This window comes from Desmodus rotundus, chromosome 1, assembly GCF_022682495.2.
Source record: "Desmodus rotundus isolate HL8 chromosome 1, HLdesRot8A.1, whole genome shotgun sequence".
Taxonomy (NCBI): Eukaryota; Metazoa; Chordata; class Mammalia; order Chiroptera; family Phyllostomidae; genus Desmodus; species Desmodus rotundus.
The window spans coordinates 174,271,173-174,289,273 of NC_071387.1; the positions used below are offsets into that span (position 1 = coordinate 174,271,173).

Here is an 18,101-nt window from a genome sequence, read left to right on the forward strand (position 1 = left end):
AGGAGCGGGTTTCCAATGTCTGGAGGTAGCTCAGGTGAAAATGTCATTGGTGGAATGTTATCTGGCAGCCTTTTGCTAAAATTTCCTTTTTTAGCCCACATGTATAGACTGGCATCTGGGCTGAAGTTTTAGAACTGAATGAAATTACCTGGGATGGGTATAGAGCAAATGAAAAGAAAATTGACTTTTTTTTCATTTTTTTCAATTTATATTCAGGTTCTTTTGATTAAAATGACATTTTGTTATTCTTCCAAATACAAATTCTGCCCTGGACAATACATTTTTATTCTCTAAGGTTACTTTGTATTCTTTATTTATATTTTGTTTTCATACTCCTCAGTGGGTTCCTTCCATATGAAATATAAGCTACACACCTACACAATTTTAGTCATGGTTCTCCAGAGACACAGAACCAGTGGGAGATAGATAGATGATTGGTAGATAAATAGATAGATAGATGATAGATAGATAGATGATAGATAGATAGATAGATAGATAGATAGATAGATAGATAGATGGATAGATAGATAGATAGATATTGTAGAAATTGCCTTATGGAGGCTGAGGAGTCCCATGATCTGCTGTGAGCAAACTGGAGACCCAGGAAAGCCAGTGGTGGAATTCAGTCCAAGTCTGAAGTCCTAAGAATTGGGGGGCTAATAGTGTAAGTCTGACCTGAGTCTGAAAGCCCAAGAACCAGGAGCACCCATGTCAGAGAGCAAGAGAAAATGGATGTCAGCTCAAACAGAGAGAGTGAATCCACCCTCCCTCTGCCTTTTTGTGTTACTCGGGCCCTCAACAAATGGGGTGATGCTCACCCATACTGATGAGGGCAACCTTCTTTACTTGGTCTACTGATTCAAATTCCAATCTTTGCTGTGGATACCCTCACAGACTCATCCAGAAATAATGCTCACCAGCTCTCTGGGTGTCCCTTAGCCCAGTCAAGTTGACATAAAATTAACCACCACAAGTCCACCCTTTGTCAACTAGGTACCCATGTGCATGTCCTTGAATCATACTTAAACTCTAGATAAAAACAATAACAAGGTCGTAATTCCACCTAACATAACACAGCTATCCTACAAACAATGGAAAATGCACTAATATCTTCCCCCAAAAAGGAGGTAAAGTCTTTGAGTGATATTTACTCTTTTCCTTACATCCCATAACCACTGTGATGTAAAATCAATGATTCTTAAATATTTATGTCAAGACAATACATCTTAGTACATGATAAGGGGATAAGAGCAGAAATAGAACAAAGATGTGTACTTAATATACATACATATACACACAAATGTATTCATAAAAATGAGGAAATACTCATGACAATTACAGTCCTCATTTCTATAACTGGTTCTGTGGTTGTAGCTGATATTTATAACTACCTTCTTCTACTACCCATATGTATTTCCTTTGCCCTCAAGCAAGCACCTCAGCTGGGTATGGTTATTTACTTGGCAGGATGCCCCAAACCTCCATTCCTGAGGAGTCTGGGTCATTAATAGTCTTGTCTAAACTGTGTTGTACTTTTCAACTGAACTTATTCACAAGGCATGGTAATACTGAGAGACAACCTCAGGGATCTCCTGTATTGCAGACATGGTCTCCCTTATCTCCACTGTGGAGCAGAAATACAATTTCCCCTTGATAGTCAGGACCAATCACCCCAGCCAGCACAGTAACTCTCTTCTTTGCCTGCTGATTCAGAGGCATGAGGGGTACAACGTGGCCAGGTCTTAACTTCCAGTTCAGAGGACTCATTATTGTGTCTCCTGGTAGAAGCATTCCTCCCTGTGGAACTAAGACCTCTAGGCCAGCAGAGCATAAAAACGTAGGAACAGGAAGCAAAAATGTTGCTAGTGGGTCGTCACTACAGGTAATAATGAGTGGTGCTACTCCCATCTCCATCCATTAATTCCTGGACCCCTGAATCCGGGCTATGGAAGAAACAGCACCATATATTACATGTTGATTCAGAGCACATACAGCCTTCTGGAGAACCTTCCCCATCCCTGCCGGGTACTACCTCCTAGCTGATGCTGTAGCTTAGTCTCAAAAAGCCATCACGCTGCTGTATCAAGCCAGCTGCTTCAGAATGGGGAAGACCATGGTAAGACCAATGAATTCCATGAGCATGACCCCATTGGTACATTTATTTTGCTGTGAGGTGAGTTCCTTGATAAGAAACTATCCTGTATGCAAATCTGTGTGCCAGTAAGGACCCCTTCCAATAAGAACAAAGCACTCCCCCTTCCTGATGAAAGTAGTCCAACATAATCAACCTGCTGTCAGGTAGCTGGCTCCCCACAAGAAATAGTGCCACATTTGGGGTCTCAGTGCTGGTCTCTGCTCCTGGCAGATGGGTCATTCCACAGTGGCCATAGCCAGGATGGCACTGGTGAGTGGAAGTCCATGCTGCCAAGCCCATGCACAACCTCCGTCCCTGCCACTGTGGCCTCTTTGTACATGAGCCCATGGGGCAAAGCAGGGGGTTCGGGATAAAGACTGACTTATAGCTGTAGGATGGATCATCCTATCCACTTGACTATTAAAATTCTCCTCTGCTGAAATCCCCCTTTGGTAAGCATTCATATGGAGCTGCACATACATATAAATTTCTCTTAATTTTCTTTCTAAAGTATACATCAGATGTCTTCATGTCATCTGGGAGTGGGGGTGGGGAGGGTGTATGCCCATTCTGAAAAGGCAGCAGACCTCACTTCTGGGACTTTCATCTCATTAGCTCACTTCAGCATCGCCAAACTATATTTATTAAGCTTTAGATCACAGACAGCAATTTTGCAAATCCACTTGTAGTAGCCAGAACCTTTTTGGCAAACTATCGAGTAATGAGCAGTTGGAGTTTTCCTTGTCTTAGGCAGTGCTATCTTCTCTGGCTATACTGGCTCCCACTGGCTTAGTAAACATAATAGGAAATGAATTATTTATATTGGTCTTCATTAATAATTAATAAAACTACAGGTGCCTCAGGTTTCCAGGCTTCCCAGCTCACATCAGTGAAACTGGTACACAATTGCCTCCTCCCAAAATATCACAATTAAATGATTGCTGCTGCATGTTTGGTTTTAATTCGTTCGTGCTACCTTCTCTGAAAAATAATGAGGTACATTTTTAAGTAGACAAACACGTTATGATTTGTGAGCTTTTTGTTTTTAGGGCGTTGAAATTGCATCAGACTCATTCTTTAGCTTCTTATAGACATCTAAAGAAATATTTATTAGTAAATTATTCTAAAGTTCCAGGAAAGAAAATGAGCAGTAGAGGAGTGTCCTTATAATCCTTTCGAATCCAATTTTTCTTGTAGTCACTTTGCCTATTACCCGCTCTGACTTTACCTTGTCACCATCCCCCCCACCTTCCTCTCATCCTTTTATGTGGACACTCTCCCTCTTCACTCAGTTATTAACAACAAAGAGTTAATGAGCATAGATTGTACTTTACAGAACAATTCATAACACTATTAATAATTTATTATATTTCTAAAGCTCTCTTAGAAAGTTTTTCAATGTTTTCAAAAACATTATTTTATTTTCATGGTCTATGCTAGTCTCAGTAGGGATACAAAGATGACTGAGATCCTGTATTCAGAGTAACGAAGTCTAGTAGTAGAAATAACATATCTACACAAGTGATCAAACCATGAATCAGAAAGTAGGAAGTGCATGTTATTCTCCACACAGAGCTCTCTGAAGGCAGGATACTGTCTCCTCTCTCTCGATTCCCAATATGTAGCTCTGCAGTTGGCACAGTGCTTGCAGACTGAGGAGCCTAAGTGTCATTCCTTTTACCCTGTGTGTCCCTACCTGTGTTGCCAGCCCAAGATAAGGCAGTAAAGACAACAGACTACATCCCTACCCTTGTGGTGCTGGCATTCTAATGGGAGAAACAGCCACTAACATGGAAGCAAACAAAAAAATTATAACAAATTTGATAAGCTCCATGAAGGAAGTAACAGAGCGATGGAACAGAGGGCAATGGGGGGTGAGCAGAACAGAGGATGGCTTTGGATCAGGAGATAGGAAGACCCTCTAACTTGAGAAGGCAGTGAGGAATGGAAGATCTGCAGGATGAGAGGGAGCCAGCCATGGAAAAAGCAGGTAAGGAGTACCCAACACAGAAGGAACAGTAATTGCAAATGCCCTAAAGTAGGAAAGCATGAGAAGGAACTGTAGGAGGACAAAAGCATTGCAGAAAGGCCAGGTGAATTCCAGTAAGAGAGAAAGGTACTTTGGTCTAGGAAGTGGACGTAGAAAGACACAGGTAGGTTTAAGATGGGTTTGAGACATGGTTTTCTCTGCTCTTGATTCTCTTGCAAATAATCTGTTACTTTCTGTCTTCTAGGAACTCTTCTCATTTTCTTTTCTTCCATTACACTTACAGATTTTTTTCAATCTTTTAGAAAAACGGAAAATACCAAATCTATTTCAAAGAATGTTGACTAGAAAGGAAAATTTGCTTTCACCCCATTCACACTCTAAGACTTGAGCTTCCTGCATGTTCTCACAGTGTCAATTTCCACCGTGTCCTACTCCCACCCTTCCCCCCTCCCTCCCCTCCTGTCACTGCAGCATCGATATAGAAACCCCAGGGCAGGAAATGAGAGGCCTGGGTGGAGTGCTGTCACGTTTCATCTGTGTGAAGACAGTGAGACCCTGGTCCCACAGCAGTGACTGGCATAAGATCAGTTGATGCCAAAATATTCTGATGAGGTATCTGAAAGGCACCTGACCTTTTCAATATTCAGAGTCCTCCCTGAAAATCATGAAGTAATTAAAGTTCCAAGTCAGGGTGACATGGGCAACAAGAGATGAATATTGTATACAGTGACAGTTTTAAAATGTACCCTTCAATTCACCTTTCTTGTCAGCATCCTATGCTTCCTGCCCATTCATGCATGTGTGTGTATGGGGTCTGTTGAAATGGGCGTATTTGTATAGTGGTTCTTTCCATTTCCAAGATGACCCAGATAATTTCTGTGTGCAATACTGGTTAGAGAGCAATCTAGCTGTTAAGTTTTACAAAAAATGACTTTTTGAGAAAAAATTTAAAAATAGAAAGTTGAGTTGATATCCTTTTTAATTTCTCCAAGTTTGAACACAATCAAATTATTTCAAGGTAATATTAAGTGCCAAAACATTGTTTTTATAGCATCTGATGACCATTTTAGTACCAAGCTGATGATGCTTGCAGGCCATAGCTTTCTGGCACCAGAATAATTGCAGCTAACCAATGTGACTGACTGAGTGTTCAGATGGAGGCAATCCCAATTACTGCTATCAATGATCTCTCTACACACATGATGAATTCCACCATCGCAATAAGTAAGCGTGTGTTAAAAGTTGGACAAGTTGCATACATCCATGCCATAATGTTTGCTAAAATATCAAGAAAATCATTTTCATTGAAGTTTAAGCCAGGCAGTAAAAGACAAATCCCATGTGATCTTACCTGTAAGTGGAATCTAATCAACAAAACAATCAAGTGAGCAAAATAGAACCAGAGACATGGAAATAAAGAACAAACTGACAGTAACCAGAGGGAAAGGAGGAGGGGATAATGGGGGAAAGAAGGGAAGGATCGAGTCAAGGAACATGTATAAAGAACCCACGGACAAGGACGAAGGTGGGGAGGGTTGAATGTGGGAGAGGAGGGGTGATCAGGGCATGGGGGAGTAATGGGGGACAATGGGGATGACTATAACTGAACACAATAAAAGGGTTTTTTTTAATTCAAGTTTACACATCAAAACAACTCTTTACACAATGGAAAAATGTCAGTGGGCCCCAACTCCTATTAGGCCATGTAAAAAATGGTTTATTTTGAATTTTACAATACTATGGAAACATACTCATAGAAATTTGTCATATTTTATTTCCAATTATCTTCTAAGAAAAGAGAATTTTGCTATTTGAAGGAAATCTATTGGTTAAACAGAAGAACACTTTCATCCTTCCTATAATGGTCTTTGATGCTACTATAGGCAGTTTTAACTAGTAAGTGGGACTATCAGTTTGAATTTAGAGCTCTTACATAACTAAATCGCTCTGCCTGACAAAGATAAAAGGGAATTGAGAATCCCAGTAAGAGCTCTAGAAAATGTGAGCCAGGAGCAAGAAGGCAGAGCATAGATGGGACAGGAAAGAAGGGGGAAACCTGGTAGCTATGAGGATGAGAAGATGGATGTGGAAGACCACACAGGGCTCTCTGAGCTCCCTGTAAAATCAGTGAGCTGGCCCTGTGCAACGCAAACGTCCCCCTTGAACTATGTTTATTTATCGTACAATGAACTAAGCAAACATGCAAACAAAAAACAAGCTCATAGACACAGACAACAGAATGGTGGTTACCGGAGCGGAAAGTGGGTGGGAGTTGGATGAAGAGGGTAGAGGGGATCAAATTCAAGGTGATGGAAGGAGACCAGACTTCAGGCAGTGAGCACACAATAGAGCATACATATGTTGTATTATGAAGTTGTACACCTGAAATTTATACAATGTCATTAACCAGTGTAACACCAATACATTTAATAAAATTAAATTTACAAAAGAAAGGACAGAGAAGAGGGACAGCAGCTTACTATAGCAATGTCACAGAAGCCTTGGGGATCCTGGACACATTCCCCAATGTCCCAACCACCATAATTTAGTCATGAGGGACAAACACTGACATGAGTGTGGATCACATAAACATGAGGGAACTTCAAGGTCTGGGGTCCCTTAGCTTAAATATCTCACTGGTTACCTGTCACCAGGGGACTGAAGGGAAGGCTGCCTAGCTTCCTTTCTTTTATGCAGCTACAAATTAAAAAATTATAGGTTATACGATAAATCATCCTGACAACCAGGTACAGTGTGCAAGAATGTGTGTAGATCGGGGAATCCATTCTTAGCAGCCCGAGAAAGACCCTCATTTACTTGCAATGAATGAATTCCTTGAGTTGATATTGTAAGAAGTTTGAAAACGGGCTATATTTCTCCCATTAATTATATTATGGAGGAAGATTATATATAGTCTAACTGTTAACCTATTCCTCCCATATACCCTCTTTCTCATCCCTGGGCTAGGAGAGGGAAGTACAGCTTTATCCTTTTTATCTGAAGTTCTTCACAAAATGCAAGTGAAATAATTTCCCAGAAAGAATGGAGAGTGTTATTACCAAAAGAAGAGGAATGAAAGGAAGCTGGGAGAAGGAAAAAACAACACATGCCCACCAAAAAATGCCCCATCTCAGGTTCTGAGTTTGAAAAAAGAGTAGCAAAAAAATATAAGTAGTTTCTGTTCTTGAGGTGCTTAAAATGTGTTCCAATAAATAAAATGCATACACATAAAAAGGTGCACAGCTAAGCTGGTAGGTCCTATTTAGACATGATAATTGAGTAATAAATAAAGATGAGAAGAGCAACAGAAATATTATTGACAGACAGGAGGAACTGTTGGGGGGGTTAATTTCTAGTATAAGGATGGACTTTAGGGGGCTTATATAGCTCTAAATAGTAGACACAATTTTGTGTGAGTGTGGCTGGGTAACACACAACATTGTAATGAATGTTTCTTGCTCCTTGTATTTCTCCCCATGCATCTATTGGACACTCACTAAATACAAAGCACTTTCCTATGCTTTAGAAGTACAGCAATGAACAAAACAGATCAAATTCTCCACCTTCAAACAAATTCTCTCAGTAAGACAAGACTTGGGATCAATACCGCCTGGTGTTGATGGGTGAGAGTGAGCAGTGCTGCCATAGAAGGAACAAGAAAAAAAAAAGACTCCAAATTCCTGGCTTTCCAGTTTTTAAAAACATTTAATGTAGGTATTTGAAGGAGAGTCCTTTTATTTGTAAACACTTTAAAAATTAAAACAGCTGAATTGGCATTGCAAAGTAGTGGACGCTTTGTGAAGCCCTGTTCCATCTCCAGATGCAGCTGGATGCTCAAGTGCATTTGCAGGCCAGGCCGTCTGCCGTAGACCCTGAGGCCAACAGGGCCTCAGGGGGTTCAATACTGATCTAATAAAATGTACGACTGATGTGTAGCTAGAATAACTGAGCTTCACTTTATCCCTGTTGCTCACTGCTGCTTGTGTCTATGCTCATGTTACTAACCTTTCCTATGTGCAAAATGTGAGCCATCATCCAAGCCTATATTAATCTAGGGTACAGGCTTTCTTTTTTCTTTTAATTAATTTTTTATTTTGACAATTTTCAAACCTATAGAAAAGTCGAAAGAAAATTACAATGAACACTTGCATATTCCTTACTAAGAACCAGCTGCTGATAATATCCTGCCTCACTCCTTCCAATCACCTCCCTATCTTCTGCTTCCCTTGGCTCACTCCCTTCTTTCTTCACTGCCAGTAACATGGAGCTGAGTCCTCCTCTCACTGCTGTCTCTCTGGTTCTCCCTCTTCCACGTATGGAGGCCCTCCTGATCACACTGGCCCACCGAAATAACCTAGATAATTTCTCCATCTCGGGGTCCTTAACTTCACTGCCACTGAGAAATTCTTTTTATTTTGTAAAGTAGCATGTGCCTGGGATTCGGACATGCACATCTTTGGGGGCTGTTGTTCTGCTGCCACAACATCCATCGACAATGCTTGCCTACATCAACTTTATCACGCTGGAGATGACAAAGTGATGATTGTTCTACCATTCATTCTGTATTTATTAGGTGGCTTTACTCTATTTGAAAGGGGGAAATCTTCTCTCTCAAGCTCTGTCTCTCTCCTCTACTCCCCCACCCACCCTTTTCCTTCTCCCTTTTCCATCCCCCTATTTCTGGATATCACTGTGAACTCATGAACCTCTTTATATGTATTAGCATTACTATTCATATTGTGTTCTTGACAAGCCCCAGTAGTCTTTGAACACTTCACCATTTCCTGGAAAAAGAAGTTCCAGTCTCCCTTTGTACTTTCCCACTTTAGCTGTTTCTTTGAGAAATTCTTTTTTCTTTTAGTGAATTCAGGAATTCACTACCTTAATCAGTGAATTGAGGTAGCAAATACAAGGCCCGCAGGCTGAATCCAGTCCTCCACCTTGTTTTATCTGGCCTGGCACCTTGTTTCTGCCCTGTGGCAGTGCTGAGCTACTCGCCCTAGTTAACGAGTAGTTACATTTATACAGTCCTAAAATTACATTCGGCCCTTTGAAGGCAATCACCAGGCTGATATGGCCCCCGGTGAAAATGAGTTTGATGCCCCTCCACTAAACAAATATGTGTTCAAATACACTCCAATTAAATATCTTCTCTGTAGTTATGTTGTCAATTTGATATGCAGTTAGGATTATTTCTTTCTGTCCATAAACAATTTTAAGGTTTTGTTTCCATCCTTTTTCACTTGAATTTTTTTTGAATACATAAATTTATGGTTTTAAAAGTCTAAATATTTAAAATGTGCACTAGGAAGTCTCACTCACTTCCTTGGTCCTTTTACTCCATTCCCACCCTTCCCCACTGGTAAATCATTTTCATTATTTTTCCATTTATGCTTTGTATGTTTTTAAGTAAGGAAATACATGTACATTTTATCATCTTCCCAGAAGGAGAATACTTTATGACAAGGTTATTTCTCCTGTCTGAACCAGAGCCTCCAAGTTGTTTCAGAGAAAGGAAATGAAGAGAACCTAGCACTGGTGTCAGAAGTCCTGCACCTGCCCATGTCCCAGGGACAGAAACAGAAACTGCTTTGGGAGTTTAACAGTTAAAGGATTAACCAGTAAAGGGAGAGAGGTACAAATTCCACCTATGTGCCAGGAGCAGGGGTGGGAGGGTTGGGGGATATTGGTCAGGAAGGATCAGGGCCCTAGAGGGCTTGGACAAGCCCCGGCTCCTCGGTCACAGAGAAGCCAGAAAGCAGCCACACTTTGACACACACACACTTTGTCAGAGCAAGAATCTGATAGTCTGGACAAAAGGATGTAGCAGGGACGGGCAGTGGGAACTATGGCTGATCGGGAAAGCAAGTGATGATGGACCAACAACCAGAAGCCCCAACACGCCGGCTGTGTGTCTCAGGGATACCTGCTCAGAGCAGATCAAGCACAAGAAGCAGCCCTGGCTGGTGTAGCTCAGTAGATTGAGGGCTATGAACCAAAGGGTCACCAGTTCAATTCCCAGTCAGGGCACATGCCTGGGTTGCAGGCCAGGTCCCCAGTGGGGACCACGTAAGAGGCAACCACACATTGGTGTTTCTCTCCCTCTCTTTCTCCCCACTTCTCCTCTCTCTAAAAATAAATAAATAAAATCTTAAAAAAAACAAAACAAAACAAAAAGCAGAGCCCCAGGGTTTAGAACTAACTTCAGAAGGAGGAAGAGGGGAGGAAATGGCATGATTTTATTGCTATTATTTTAAGTCCCAAGTCACAGAGAAGTCACTGAAGGGATGGTTTATCGTCAGTAGCTGGATTAAGTTTCTGCTATCAGGAAGAATGCAGGCTTGAGATTGAGATTAAATGCAGTTACAAGTGTACAAGGAAAAATCACAGTTTTGCACACCTCTTAGTGGACTTTGGGGACACTGTTCCTATTGGCGTTTTTCTAGGGAGGAAGCCTGTAATTTTAACCAGATTTCCAAGGCTCCTGGACCAAAGCAGGTAAAGAACCCCTGTGTGTGTTTAACAGAAACAATGTAGGGCAAAAAAAAATAACAATAATAATAAACCGAGGAGCTCGTGTCACTGTAGCACAGCATTTTACATTTCATGGGATCACTGGAGGCTTTAGCTCTCCTCTGCTCCACCCTCCTGCTGTCCTCATTACCATTCACCAGAATTACATTCACTCTGCTGTAACTATCATGCAGACCTCTTCTCTCTTTCTGTTTTTCTTCCCACCTGTTTTCCCTGGTAGCCTTACGTGTTTGTAGTTGTATGATAAATGGTGTTTCTTTTATCCTAATAATCATTAATTTTTAGTCAGTTACTCTTCTAAGTATTAGTTAATTATTCAACTAATGCTTATTGTGGTTAGCATGGTCCTTTTCAACATGCAAATCTAGAAGGTCAGTTAAAGTTGGCAGTGTTTGCTTTATACATTTACATTTTGAATAAAGCAAAATTCTGTATTAATATATAAAGTGCATTTATGTCCATTTTGGAGGAGTTTAACGAGGGAAGCGGTGTATCGTGGAAAAGCAGGAGGTAAGGCAGCGCTCAGTGATCTATGCTCCAATTATCACCCTCTCTAGAATTTAGCTATGACGCCCTAACCAGTGTGACTTGGTTGGTTGGGTATCATCCCACAAAGCCAAAGGCCACCAGTTCAATTCTTGGTTGGGGCACATGCCTGGGGTGCAGATTCGGACCCCAGATGGGGTGTGTACAAGAGGCAACTGATCAATGTTTCTGTCTAGCTTTGATGTTTTTCTCCCTCTTTTTCTCCCTCCCTTCCCCTCTCTCTAAAACTAAATAAATTTTTAAAATCTGAATAAAAAAAGAATTTACTTGTGTGACACTGCACATCTCTGGCTATATTCCCGTGCATGTGAAATCAAGGTGTTAAGTGACTATGAGGCAGCCGTGTGGCAGGGCTCTGGGCCAGGTTAAGGGGAGGACAAATAGAGACTGACAAATCTTTTGATTAGCTTCTCTCCGTGGTTCACCATCTTGTTTTCACATACATTCTTCTAATATCTTTGTCTCATAGCCTTAATAATTTTCATGTCATTGTTTGCTTAAAAATGTGTTGAAAATACACATATTTTGGAAATCATGAACTAAGAACTATTATTACTGTGTCTACTAACTTGTGCTTCTAGACAATATGACACTTAGGTCAATTTCCAAGCAAAATATAAACACATAAATGACACTGTTGTCCCCTTTCCCCCACTAAGAATTTCCAGTCCCGTGGAGGGTTAATATAGAGTAATATACCTAAGAATGAAGAAGAGGGAATTTGGAACCTTTAAAAAAAATACAAAATAAAAAATAAAAAAAATACAATAACTTTTACATTTTAACAACAGTTTTCAAAATCTTTCAAATATTAGGGTCAATGAATTTGGGGCTTCTGTGCCTGACTCCCCACAACCCTCTCCCTACACTGTCCTTGTGGGGCAGTGAAGAAACACCAATAGTCACAATATACACCATCATGTATAAACATTTTTTCTGTTTTCTCAAATCAGTAGTTTGAAATTTGTTATTTCCACCAACAGGTGGAAATTTCCGCCAGCAGGGATTCCACTGGTCTTGCTTGAGCCATTGCAGAGCCCGGCATTCTCCACCACTGGACAGAGAGGGGGTGCGTCCTCAGTGACTGTCTTATCCACACCAGACAGAGTGGAGCAAGATTCATCTCCTGTGGGAAAGCAGGATCTTGTTACAAAAAGAAGAGGAAATAGATGCTGGACACAGATGTCAGATATCTACTCTCGCATGACAGGCAGAAAAGCCCAAGTCTTTACCACTTTGCTCAGCCCCCTGCCAAAATCCTATAGCGCTTTGGTTCAATAAATGTCCTTACCCGTAATTTTGATTATCCTTGGAAAAGGTGTGAAATGCAGCCTTAAGGCTAATAATCCAGGATGGAGCTAAAGTAGGATCACCCTTGTGAGTATACAAAACACAGAGTTTATTATTGTATTATTTGTTAATTACTGTACTATTTTTCCATATGAACAACTGTAAACCTACTTTTGCCTACCTGTGTATTACACTTGGTTTTGTTTCCTGTAAATTTCAGTGGGGGTGGGTCAGTGTTAGGCCTGATTTTCTAAATCTTGACACTGATTCTATGTATCTGCTCAAAACAATGAAACAGAAACTCATCTTCATTTAAAAACACGTTTTGTTTGTTTGTATTGTCATGGAGCCTATAAGATTAGTCAAAACTGAAAATTAAGTATATTTACCCCAAAGTCACATGGTACACAGCCTGAAACATGACTTCATCCCATGTCCCAAGCCTACCTGCAAGGGTTAATGATGTGAACCAAGTATGACAATAACTCAGAAAATATAACCTCAAGAATATAAATGCTGAAGTCTTATGATATTTGCCCAAATACCTGAAATTTTAATAATAAAAACTCTTCACATTATCAATTTAATTTCTTTTCTAAAGTAAATTCCTCCTCTATTGACTCACAGAAAATGAAACTCCTAAAATATATATTAAAGCGTATCTCTTCCCCCTACCCAGTTCTTTGTACTTCTTATTCTGCTCAGAAAAATATGCATTGAGAAATGCATATTTTTCAAATTTAGAGGCTGGACTAAGCAATGCATTTTATGCCTTATTATGTCAACATTTTAGCCAAAATTTACAACACACTAAGCTAGAAATTTTTAAAATGTGCTTCCAGTTTGATAGAAAATGTCCAGGCTGACTTCAGGAGGGATCGGATATATCTAAAAGGGGGGTCTCTGCAACCCAGACTTCCTACTTCCCACTTTCTTGGGCAGCTAACTTTTGTGTGTTCTACATTTTAGATTTCTCCAGAAAGTTTCTTTGAAGAAAGGATGCCAAGGATTTTTTTTTTGAAAGTGCTTGAAAATAATTAGGCTAACACACCACATTTTTATCTAGCTATGTATATACTTTGGAGAGAAAAATGGCCATTTGAAGTTGGTAAGGGGTGTTTTGATTATTAGGGCTCAATTCTTTGTCATTATTTTCAACCATCAACTCCTGCATTTCACAGCTTTCTCAAATCAGCTGGTGAAGAGAGTATGGGAAATTTACAATAGGAAAGTCCTCTTACAAACACAATACCCTTCGTCTCTAAACAATTCGGTTTAGAATTGCTACTTTCTCTGAAGTATTCCTATGGCTTGGGGTTGACCTAGTAGCATTTCTACCTCTGGTCTGTCATGAAATTTTTAAGACACACTTCAGCTCAAACATTCACTCTAAACTTCTCTAAATAAGTCACTTTAAAAGAGAATGTTATTTGTCAGGGTATTTGCACTTTGGGGCTAAGAGTTTGAAGGATTTTATAAACCTAACTTCTGAAAAGAGCACTAGGGGAAAAAAGTAGAATTTCTATAAACTTTTCCAGACAATATCATATATTAATACTTGGTCGAAAGCAGCTACTTTCTGCACATTTGTGATATACTATGGCTAAATATTTGGAGCCTTAAATTATACTTGTGCTGATCCCCATAACATTTAATCTAATTGTTGTTGGGTTATTTCCTCCTTCACTTATGGCCATCCCTGGACATTTTTCATACTGCCTCCTTGTTAAACTGCTGCTTCATGGAAATCACTTTAATTCCTCTGACAGGAAGTGGGCGGTATACATGTGGTTAATATCTCACAGTAGGGAACCACTCAATTACCAGCTCTTTCACTCACTAAGTGTATGACCTTGAGCAAGTTAACCCCTCTGTACCTGAGTCCCCATTTGTAAAATGGGAGTAAGAAGAGCACCTACCTATAGGGTTATGGTAAGGACTAAATTACGGTATCTGACCCAGTAACTGCTGTAGAAATATTAACCAGTGTTATTATTTATAGTTCTCAGTAATAGAGTTAGGAATTCCATCTGGCTTCCAGTTGTCTCTCAACCCAACCAGAAATTAGCTAACTATTCAATTATTTAGAGACCAAAGTCATTGTGCTTTGTAAGAGAACTTTTCTAGATTTTTCCCTTTGGTGGTGATTCAAAGGAGGATATAAAGTATAGAAGCTGGTGGATAAAAATCATGACAAATAATGTTATCCAAATTATCAGCATCAAGACATGGGAAGAAGAATCTCCAGCTTGTGTTGCATTTTCAATCAAAATTATACAAAGGAAAGTTAAGTCTAGTTCTGCTTTTCAAGAGAATCATTTATAATTCTGTCAATCCTAAATAAATATGTCCCAATCCTTTTTAAATGTGTTTTCAGTCTGTATCTAGAGCACTTCTTAACATGTCTCAACAGGTTGTCTCCACTAAACCCACTAATGCTTTTCAGTATTTATATTAAATGTCCCTGTCCAGACCTCTAAGGAGCTTCTCTCATGCTAGATCTACATTTTTTAACAAGCCCTTCTTTCTCATATCTAGCTTGTTTGTGGCTTTATTGCTATTAATCAGATTCCTGCCCAGTCTTTGGTTTTCCAAATGTAGGTCTAATATCTGTTGTACCTTTTCAGTAGCAGCCCTTACTCTCGCCCTAGTTCCCTAACCTCTTCCCCCCCATGCCTACCCTTCATACGCACATGGTATCTCTCTCTCACTCTCTCTCTCTCTCTCTCTCCCCCTCCCTCCTTCCCTCTGTCTCTCTCCAATTACTTTATTTTCTGGTTTTCTCTAATACCTTCTTTGTTGTTAACTGGCAAAATTACCTACCATATTTCCAGTACTAATGTATCACAATTTGTAGGAGAAATAAAGATAACATCTTGTTTTCATTATCTCCCTTGCAGACATGCAATATTTTGTTTGACCTGTAGGCCTCAGCCAAATATTTAACAAATATCCTCATAGAACATTTTATACTGATTCCCAAGTCGTTCCTCATCAGAGTTCTGCCTTCTAAAGTCATCAGTAACTTTATAAAACTTAGAGGTTTACAAATTGAGAAGTGTGGACAACAGTGCTGATTTGCCACCGAAACACTGATGAGTTAACTTGCCTTAATCTCAACAGGTAAAATAAAGAGAAAGATATCTAGTAATGAAGAAAAAAATATAGTGTAGCTTTGGTTTTCTATAGGGGGGTGTTCATCACTATTTTGGAATTTCAGACATTTGTTAGATATAATATCAAATATAAGTTGATAATATGAGTTGAGGATGGCAAAAATGAGGTTTATGGGAAGTAAGTGGGGCATATTCATCAACCCCAAGTGCCCTATTCCACCTGTTCACTTAGGGCTGTGACAGAGTCCCTGGGCCTCTGTGCCTTTACCCTTCATAAGTGAGTGAAGAGAAGACCAATACTTCACCCTTGAAAAGTCAAGAACTGATTATCCAAACAGACTTGTCCTTTTCACTTTGAAAAAGCATGAAGGGAACTATTGATATGGTGATTCCCAATGTGTGCCTGAAGCTATAGAGAAAGAGATGTGAAGGGAAGGTTTTCTGCACTTTGAAATGCCTACAGAAGGAGGAGAGCACACAAAGGCGGCTGTTTAACCTAGATGCACCAACACCCTGCAGTCGAATTCATCCGCTGTGCACAGGGCATGCACCATCCTGCTTGTAGAGAAAAACTGCTTGTTCCGAAGGGGAGAAAAGCAAAGCCTGGCTATTTTTTCTGACTTATAATTCTCCCTCAGGGCAAAAAAAAAATGTTTTCAAATGTATTGATTATTCTGAGCCATGAGATTGAAAACAACCAAAAAAGGAACTTTAAAAATATCAAATGAAAGGCCTGTCTATAGGTTCTGGAGGGAAATAAGGGTATGCTACAAATGATTTCTGATATCCCAGGGAAAATGGTAATTGCTTGCGTAACTCTGGAGTACATATTCATTGTTCTCTTTTTGGAATCTTCTAGTCCCCAAGATCCCTGTATTTTTTAAGACAGTGGTTCTCTACCAGGCAATTATGATCCCTGGGGACATTTGGCAAATGCCTGGGACTTTTGCAATCTCTGGGGGTGGGGTTGCTTCTGGCATCTAGTAGAGAACAAACATCTCCCAGTGCACAGAGCAAGCCCCCACCACACAGAAATTACCCAGCCCGAAATGTCAGTGAGGCCAAAATTGAGAAGCCCTGCAATCAGAGATGAAAAGAGATTTGAGGAAAAAAGGCTGACACAAAAACCTGACTCTGTGGCAGTGCCTCTGCAGGGAAGCTGGTGAGCACCTCACTTCCTGGTTCCCCTGCAAGTCCTAGGGACTCAGAAAACTGAGGGACCAAGGCCAATAGAGCACAGTGTTATTCTACAGAGTGCAGAGCTCTGCAGTGCTGGTTGGGTGGGAGAATGCCAGGAGGAACTGAGGCCAACTCTGAGCTTCATCATCCTTTCCCCTGAATGGGAGGCAACCGGTCACACAGAGCAAGCCTGACCTATCTTACCTACCCAGTCAGTGCCCAGGAGCTGCAACCCACCATGCTTAAGTACCCCTTCGATACTGCCAACTCCTGGGAAGTAGAACTGAAGAGCCCTCCACTCTTTGGAAACATGGCATGTGGGTATTACCTCCAATCACCAAACCTCATAAATGTCAAAAAGGCTTGTTTGCACAGGAAGAGCACTGCAGTGGGCAGGTCCAATATTCAAGGCAGTTGTTTGTGGTTCCTTAAATTCACCACACAACTGTCTCTTTGACCCCATCTCCCATGCTTCCCTTTGCCAGTCATTCTGCTCAAGCCACACTGGTCTACTCTCTGTTCCTCCAAAGTGCCAAAAGCTCCAGCACTAGCTGCAGCACTTGCATGCCCTCTGACCGAATGCTCTCTGCCCAGAAATCCCTTACGTTATCCAGATCGCTGCCCAAATTACACCCGCACGGATCACCCAGCGCTGCACCTCTTACCCTCACAATGCATCAAGCTCTTATCCTGACTTACTTTTCACAGCACTTATCACAACCTGCCATTGTACAGGTGTACCTGCTCATTGTCCCTGTCCCCTCTCCATTGGAATACAGGCTCCATGCGGGCAGAGATCTTGCTCATTGTTCAGCGTTGCATCCCAGGGCCCGAGATACTGCCGGAAACATTATAGCCACTCAGTAAAATTTGTTAAATAAATATTTTAAATGGCTTCCTGTTTTCTTGCTCTCTCCCTATTTTCCTCCTATTAATTTTTTCTAAAACTCTGAAAACAACCATTTTCTGATTTCTTTTATCCATTTTTATTTCCTTTACTAAGTATTAAGTCACTGTTACTTACCACTTTCTTGACTCTTGGAGGTAAAAAATTTGCTGAATTTTCAATAAACAAATGCTGAACACCTGCTGTGACAGTTCTGGGAGCCACCGGAAATACAAAGAATGGGAGGGAGGGAGCCTGGACTTGACCTGTGGGAGAAAAGTAGGAGAAGTAAAGCATTCACAGCAACTCTTTAATGTAAGGACACATACAACCTATACCATGATGAAGAACGGAGGTCACAAAGAGGTCAGGCGATTCTACACACTGAGCTTACAAAAGGCTTCCTGAAACAACCAGTATTTGAAA

General features: G+C 40.5%; 1 long non-coding RNA gene across 1 annotated transcript in view; it reads right to left on the reverse strand.

Moving 5' to 3' along the window:
* Positions 1–10,240: 10,240 nt before the first annotated feature.
* Positions 10,241–18,101, reverse strand: part of LOC123478495 (uncharacterized) — a 180,475-nt gene continuing 172,614 nt past the window's right edge. Inside the window, exons 3-4 of the long non-coding RNA XR_006653704.2 lie at positions 17,814–17,941; positions 10,241–12,330 (exon numbers count right to left, since the gene is read on the reverse strand). This is a non-coding gene — a long non-coding RNA (uncharacterized lncRNA). The remainder of the gene's footprint in view (positions 12,331–17,813; positions 17,942–18,101) is intronic.